This window comes from Pteropus alecto, unplaced genomic scaffold (genome assembly GCF_000325575.1).
Source record: "Pteropus alecto unplaced genomic scaffold, ASM32557v1 scaffold22, whole genome shotgun sequence".
NCBI lineage: Eukaryota > Metazoa > Chordata > Mammalia > Chiroptera > Pteropodidae > Pteropus > Pteropus alecto.
This window is the reverse complement of record NW_006434839.1, coordinates 20,409,991-20,417,783: the sequence shown is the minus strand read 5'-3', so window position 1 is coordinate 20,417,783 and position 7,793 is coordinate 20,409,991. Positions and strand designations below refer to the sequence as shown.

Here is a 7,793-nt window from a genome sequence, read left to right as displayed (position 1 = left end):
AAATAAGGATAAATTCTGGCAGCAATTATAAGGGAGAGTCTAAAAGTGACAGGAAAGTGATGTTTCACACAAGTCTGATCAATCTACATAGGTAGATGAATGGAAAGAATTGCTAAGAAGAAAAGCAGAGAGAGAAATTTGTCATGAATAGGAATTACGGTAACATATAATTAGCAATCATTGTATTTGGTTGATGAGTGAATCAAATCATAGGCCCAGGATTTACCAAAAAACATTTTGTATTTATTTCTCATTATTATTTACAATCAAGCACAAATTTTGTTGGATCTAAAAAGCTATACAGTACACTTTTACTTTTTTTTTTTTTTTTTTTTGGTCTCTTTTGAGTGCATTGCTCATTTTTAAATGATTGATAAAAACTGTTAAATAAGGCAAATACTGTACATGCTGCAGTTTAATGAGGCCTATCAGGCAAAGGGAACACTTCTCATCATGATATTAAAATTAAATGTAGCATTTTTTAAGTCCTTGACATAAATAAAGAAATTATTTCTCTGGACCACTGCTTTTTCCATAAACTCAATGTTCTGTATAAGTCATTGTCATAGGATATATTTTATTTTGAGGCAACCCAGTCATTTTCCCCCATAAATAAGTACCAAATCAAGTATCATTTATCTAAAAAGTATGTGAAGTCTATGATATGCCAAAGATACTAGTTAGAGAGGGCTGACTGTAGTTCTAGTAATTTATACCCATCTTTTTAGATGACTATAACTTTCATGCAGATACACAGGTGATGTCTTCAGATTAAAGATTTTTGGGGGATGGTGCATATTTATATTTAGTTTTAGGAACAACTCAGATGCTATTGTTTGGGACTCAGAATTCTGGCTAAGTTTATCCAAAATATTTCGTTGGAAATGTGTGACAGGAAAAATAAACGAGAAGCTTTCAGGGTCAAGAAGTCAGTGAATAATGATAATATAGGGAAAAGTTGTTCATGTTATTAATCATACAAAATATTTTAAGGGAGTGTCTTCTTATACATGATGATTTGACATTTCATACTTCATTTGAAAGCAAAACCTTTTGCAGGCAAATAAACACTATTAAAATATAAATCATTTAAGACTATCTACTAGTGTTTTTCTAATTCTTTCTCTTTTTTCTCTTGAGTCCATCACATGTGCAAGACAAGGAAGAGATGGAAAAGTTACTTAACACAGGGAATATTGAACTATAAAATCTTGGTGGCTTGTCTAATGTTCTTAATAAGTGGTAAAAGCAGAATTCAAACTTAATTCTTGCAGTTCCCAGCCTAGTGTTTTTTTGAATTAAACTCTTGCAAAGAATCAGTGTTAGCAGACTATTTTATCATTCTTTAAGTTGAAAACCCCTAAATATTAAAAATAATACTTTAAAGAGATCCTTTTAAAATTACCATCACTATCATGAAACAATTATTAGGTGTATCCAGCATGTGGAGAACTTGCTGAATCCCAACTAAGGAAAAATGCAATCCCAGGTAATTTTGCTTACATGCAAAATTACAAAACAATTAAAATTATATTTGTTTAGTTTGTTTTGATTACAAAAGCATTACAAGTTCATTAAAATTTAGGAGAAATTAAAAAGTATGCAAAGGAACATAAAAATCATCAATAACCTCATCACTGTGAATACTCATTTAATACATGTTGTAGTTCTTTTCTTTTTTATGTATCCACATATATTTTTATAATATTAGGAAATTAATCTTTTAATATGGGTAAAATAGGGCAATTTTTTGAAGTTTAATATGGTCAATTTTATCAATCTTTTATTTCGTTACTTTCCTCTTTTCTTTAGAAACTCCATTTACAAACTAAAAATAATTTTTTTCTATATGTATGGGCAAGAATTAATATTTAATGTATCAAGAGTTTTTATAAGCCAATAAAAAAAAGAACACAGAAAAAAAGTGATTAAAGATTATAGACAATTCACAGCTGAATAAACACAAATATTAATAAAGTTAATAAATATGATAAATATATTTAGTAACCAAAGCGATGAATACTAAAATAACAATGATAAGCAATAAAAAAAAGAACAATAGTGAAGGTAAGGAGAATAAGGGCAAGAGCAAAAGAGAGAAGAGAAAGGCTAAGCATGCACAGTGTTAATAGGAGTGTGATGAAACAGGCAATTTTATATACCTAATAGGAGATCATGACCAATGGCATAGACAGAAAAATAAGTTGGGGAAAAAAATGTACACCACGGTGATATAATCAGGAGCCTCATTCGTGGTAGCTGCAGCAACAACAATGGAAAGGAAAACAACCTATTTGATTTAATTCATTTTATATGTCAGGCATTTTATTGAGTGAATCTCCACCCCTACATTTGGTTATCTTATTTAAGCTGCATAAGGACTTTTTGAAAAAGCTTCATTTTACACAGTAGGAAATTCAAACTTGGGGAGATGATTTGCCTGATGTAGTACTGCTAAAACATAGCAAAACTAGGACTAAACTCTTTTTTTTTTTTTAATTCAAATCTTTGTGTACTACCTGTTCTTTATTGTGTAGGACATAGAATATAATAACATGAAAATAAACTATAAAGGCAAAGAGAATCAATACAATTTTTCTTTAATTATTTTCTTTAAATTCCGCTGTCCGGGAACACAAATTTGGGATACCCAAAGCCTGAAAAAAATAGTAGTTAGAGCAGAAATTGCAGTATTATAGAGAATATATAGAGTGCAAGTGTTCAGCAGCTATTCTGAATTGGGGGCTTAAGTTAGGAAGATAGTTGAAGACTAAAATGGCTTCCTAGAGTTGATGATAAAGCCATAAGATACAAGACAATCAAGAGAGAAAGTAGTGAAAAAGAGCAAAGAGACTGAAGAACGTATCTTATAGAAAGTCTGCATTTAAGGTATAGTAATTTTTAAAAGGCACAATAGTGGCTAAATGACATAAGAAACCTTTTTACTCCTTCATCGTCATCTCATATCTGTCATCACCCAAATCTTACCCAATGTCATCCCTTCCAAGGTTCAACCAGCTGGATCATCTTACTAATTCTTGCCCTATTTTTCTCAATTTCATACCAATTTTATGCTACCGGAATATTCTGCTAAATTTTCACACATTTAATGCTTATGGAAGGTACAGAGCAGTTGTTCTCAGATGGGAGAGGGACTTTGCCCCATAGGGACAATTGTCAATGTCTGAAGACAGTTTTGCTTGTCAAAATTTAGAGGAAGAAAGTGTCTGCTACTGGCGACTGGTGGATAAAGGCCAGATATGTTGCTAAATATCCTACAATGCACAAGAGAGCTTCCCACAACAAAGAATTCTACCTCCCAGGATATCAATAGTACTAAGGTTGAGAAACCCTGGTTTAAATAAAGACATACCAAATAACTTACTGTTTGGGTACTGTTTTTCTGATAACAGAAAAAGACAATAGGTTAATAGCTAAAAAAAGGCCCAGGTAAAAAATTAGTTTCTAGTTTTAATAGCATAAGAGCTGGCTAGTGAGACTCATTTAACAAAAGTATGTGAACTATGATGATTGTGATAATGATGCATTGTCTTCTTGTGAAGCCAAATCGTCATAGATTTTCTTTTACTCCTTTTTTGTTTGTTTGTTTGTTTTACACACAATTTTTTTTGGAACCTAAGCAGGACTGACTTTGAAATAAAATCCAACATGTTTTCCAGTTGATTTTGATTTAAAGGAAACCTTTGGTAGAGTGCCTCGGGGTTTTCTGGCTATGGCTATTTATCTTTATCCTGGTAGTTTATATATTTTAAGAAAATGATGAATGGAAGCTTTAAAAAAACTCATTATGGTAATTGATTATTATAGAAAAACCTTGGGAACTTTACAAAAGAGAACTGTATTCTCTTGGTATCTTAGCTTTAAACCAGACGTGTAATTAGAAGAATCCATAAACATTTGTCACAGTAAGAGAAGGCTGGTCACTAAGTTTAGAAAGAAACTCCAGAGTCACTTTATTGTCCTGTATTGAGATGACACACAGTAGTGGCTGGCATGTATGACAGGAGATTAATATGCCCTGTAAAATAAAAGACCACCCATGTAGAACCTGTGTAAAAAGTAGTGATAGCAAAAGCTTGGTTCACTTCTTTAGAAAGATTGAATGTGATCATTTCTTTATAATGTCTCAGAACTGGTGAATTGAGAAAACTTTTAGTCAAAATGCCATTTAAACAATTATATTTTATTTTGTTCTTTATTTAAATCTTACAGGAACAATAAAAATATAAACTGGGAACATCATGTAAATATATCCCTGACTATGGGTCTCAGGTCTGGCTGTGATTCAGGCTTGCAGCTAGGGATAGGATTCCGGATTTAAAATGTTACACTAATGTAGTAGGGCACCTATGCCTAACTTACGTAAGTATAATTCAGCTTATTGTTTATTATGCATATGTGGCAGAATGCCACTATTGTTCTCTGACATATATAAGGCCAATGTGGTCCCCTAATGCAGAAGCGTGCACTCCCCACAATAAAGTTGGTGCCTGCCATTTTATTCTCATGCTGGCTCCTTGTGAATTCTTTCAACTGGGTGTCTCACCATCGAAACCTCCCCTTCTTGATCAGCTCAGTGCTGATACTGTCCACGTGCTCTCCTACGCACGTGCGTGCACACACACACATACACACATACACATACACACAGAAAATGGGACTCCATATACCAGCTGTATGAAGAGCTCAACTGTTGATTTTTTTTCCGTTATAAATACAATAGAATTTTGAACTCTCTAAAGGATTACCATGGAGAAAGGCACATTTTTTCAGCATTAGAAAGTAAAAAGTAATGTTTGCTTACAATGGTTATGATAATGATATGTGACAATATAATACTGTATAATTTTTACTTTGTAAAACTTATACTCTGTAGGGTGGATTATCTGTTCATTATTGATAGTGTCTTTTCTATGACTTTGAACAGTTTTTGAGACTACATTTACTTTAAACTCAAATTTTATAGAATTTTCCCCCTTAGTTCTACCAAGTTCTTGGGAGTCTAATTCTGATGTGGGATATTTCTGCTGTTTCATTCTCAGATATTCTGTAATTCCAAACTGTGAGTATATCATCGATGATATAAAGTATTTCAGGTTGCTTCTGCTGTGTGCAACATTTGTCACAGTAAGAGAAGCCTGATCACTAAGTTAGTAGAATCCTGGCCTGCTATACTTTTTATGTCAACTTTTAAGCTTAAGAGTTTGGAGACCATGCATGTAATATAAAATTTAATCCCAAGGTTATGAGAGATACCATTATAAGGTTATATTCTCAGGGCAATATTTTGTCTCACTCTGAACCCAAGCTGAAATTGAAAAATATCTATTGTGTTTCTGTGCTGATAATTTTTTCCAATTTACCATTTTATTAGGTATGTAGTTTTCGGAATTTCAGTTAAGGAATCTTTGTCATAATACTGACTTTTGCAAGCCCAGGTCCTATTGTCTATCCCTTTATGAACATAAAAAACCCAAGCCTTTCAGCTATCATGTGCAGGATACTCTCCAAAGACAGCCACAATATCAGCCCTAGTTTGCTACTCATTCTCATTTTTGGGTTCATGGACATTTTCCTTTCTTTTTTTTGATCTTTCCAGATATGAATTTATTTTTTAAGTTTATAATAGGCTATCCAGCATTTACAGGTTTTTTTGTAATGGGGATTTTTGCATGCTACAGGTAGGATTTCAAAAGTTTGAATTCATTTATTTATAGATGTTCTTTCTCCCATTTTCCACATCTATTCTACTCACATTAATGATCATCTACTTATTTTATGTAACCTGTCTGATCTTAGAAGGCAGTTGAATTTGTGGCTACCATTACATATTTCTCTGACTTTTCTATTCTCCAAATGTAAAAATTCTTATCTGTTTTTTTCCTTCATATTTTCCTTCCTTGATCATGTTATTCATTGAAACATAAGTAAAAATGATTTGTACCCTATTAAAATGAACCTAATGTTTTCAATTTTACTTCCCGTGTTTATGACTTTCCTCTTATTAAATAGATAATTAATCTATGTTTTATAATTTTAGTATAGGATATAAATTGGAGTTTTTATAGCTATTTTTGTCTTGTAGTCAAAATAAAAAATAGCATGAGTTCGAGTTTTAATAAGTTTAGAATCTGAATTTTCCATATATTATAGCTCAAATTTTTATCCCATAGAAAAACTATTCTGTTCTTTACATTGAAATTTCTTGAGAACAAGAATATCTTTTATATTAGAGCAATTAGTGAGATATAACATACTGGCACTCAAAAATGATTTACATTTAAACTAGGCTTTTTGGTATTATTGAGCTATGTGCTATGTCAGACTCCACATTTACAGACCGTATTTGCCATCATAATTATTGGCTCTATTTGCTGCCATCTCATTTTCTTTTTACTCATTATATTGTATTAATTTATTTTTTACATTTACATATTTAGAAGATTTTCTGTTTGTTTTCCCTCAGAAGAAGCTAAAAATTGTAATGATAACTATGAATTAAAAATTATATTGAAAACTATGTATTTAAAACTATGCTAAAATATACATTAAATATTTATTATAATAATTAGATGTATTTGCAAGATATGTCCATTCACATATAAATATAGCCTATTTATATTTGCAATCTCATTTGCTCCTGACAATCAACTGTGAGGTGAATTGTCCAGGAATTCTCCCATTTCCCTCAATGAGAAAACTGATTCTCAGAGGGCACAGGTAACTTGAGATTTCTCAAGAGATTTGCCATTTTTAAATGGCAGAGCTAATTAATACTTAAACTTGGATATCTGACACTAGTTTTCCTAATTCTCTCTTTTTTTAAATGATGTGTTCTTATGTGGAACCCACAGAGATTTATAGACTGTGGGTAAGGTAAAGAATTGAGAACCATATGATTTCACTTACATGTGGGTATAAAACAAATGAGATAAACAAAGCAACAAATGAACAAGACAAACGAAAACTCATAGACACATCTAAGGCCATGCTGCCCTGAACAAGCCCAATCCCGTCTGATCTCGGAAGCTAAGCAAGGTCAGACCTGGTTAGTACTTGGATGAGAGACCACCTAGGAAGACCAGGTGCATAAAAACTAAAAAAATAAATAAATAAATAAGACATTAAACTGACAATGTCCTTGCAATCTGTGAGGTTAACAAAGGGTTGCCTTGTCAAAAAAAAGCAAAACAAAAAACAACCTCAGAGACACAGACAACAGTTTAGTGGTTGCCAGAGGGAAAGTGTGTGTGTGTGTGGGGGGGGGCGCGTGGTATGGGTAGATAAGGATAAAAGGGGTCAAATATACGGTGACAGAAGGAAGTTCAACTTTGGGTGGTGAACACACAATATACGTATGACATTATTATTGAATTGTACACTTGAAACCTATATAATTTTATTAACCAATGTAACCCAATAAATTTAATTTTAAAAAAAGAATTACAATCCTCTTTTTGTTAAAAGAAGTTTATTATCTTGTGAAATATTAGTTGGACTGATTAAGATTTAAATAACAATATATGTCAAATAATATAGGACAGTATGAATATCAAATCTGCAATGCAGACAGTGAATGCTTGCTTATGCAAATAAGTTAAATCAGGGGATAATCAGAAAATGTTTCATAGCAGAGGTGGGATTAAGGCCCATCACTGAAGGATAAATAAGTTTGAGTACACATGTAGGATGAAGAATAGCATAATAGGAGGAGGATAGGAGAGGCAATGTGCAAAATCTGGAAGGAACAGAAATAGTTAGGAAAGAATGAA

At 32.2% G+C, this 7,793-nt stretch overlaps 1 pseudogene; it reads left to right on the top strand.

Annotated features, from left to right (window-relative positions):
* The first annotated feature begins 6,999 nt into the window (after positions 1 to 6,999).
* Positions 7,000 to 7,118, top strand: LOC112478820 (annotated as a pseudogene).
* Positions 7,119 to 7,793: the final 675 nt, after the last annotated feature.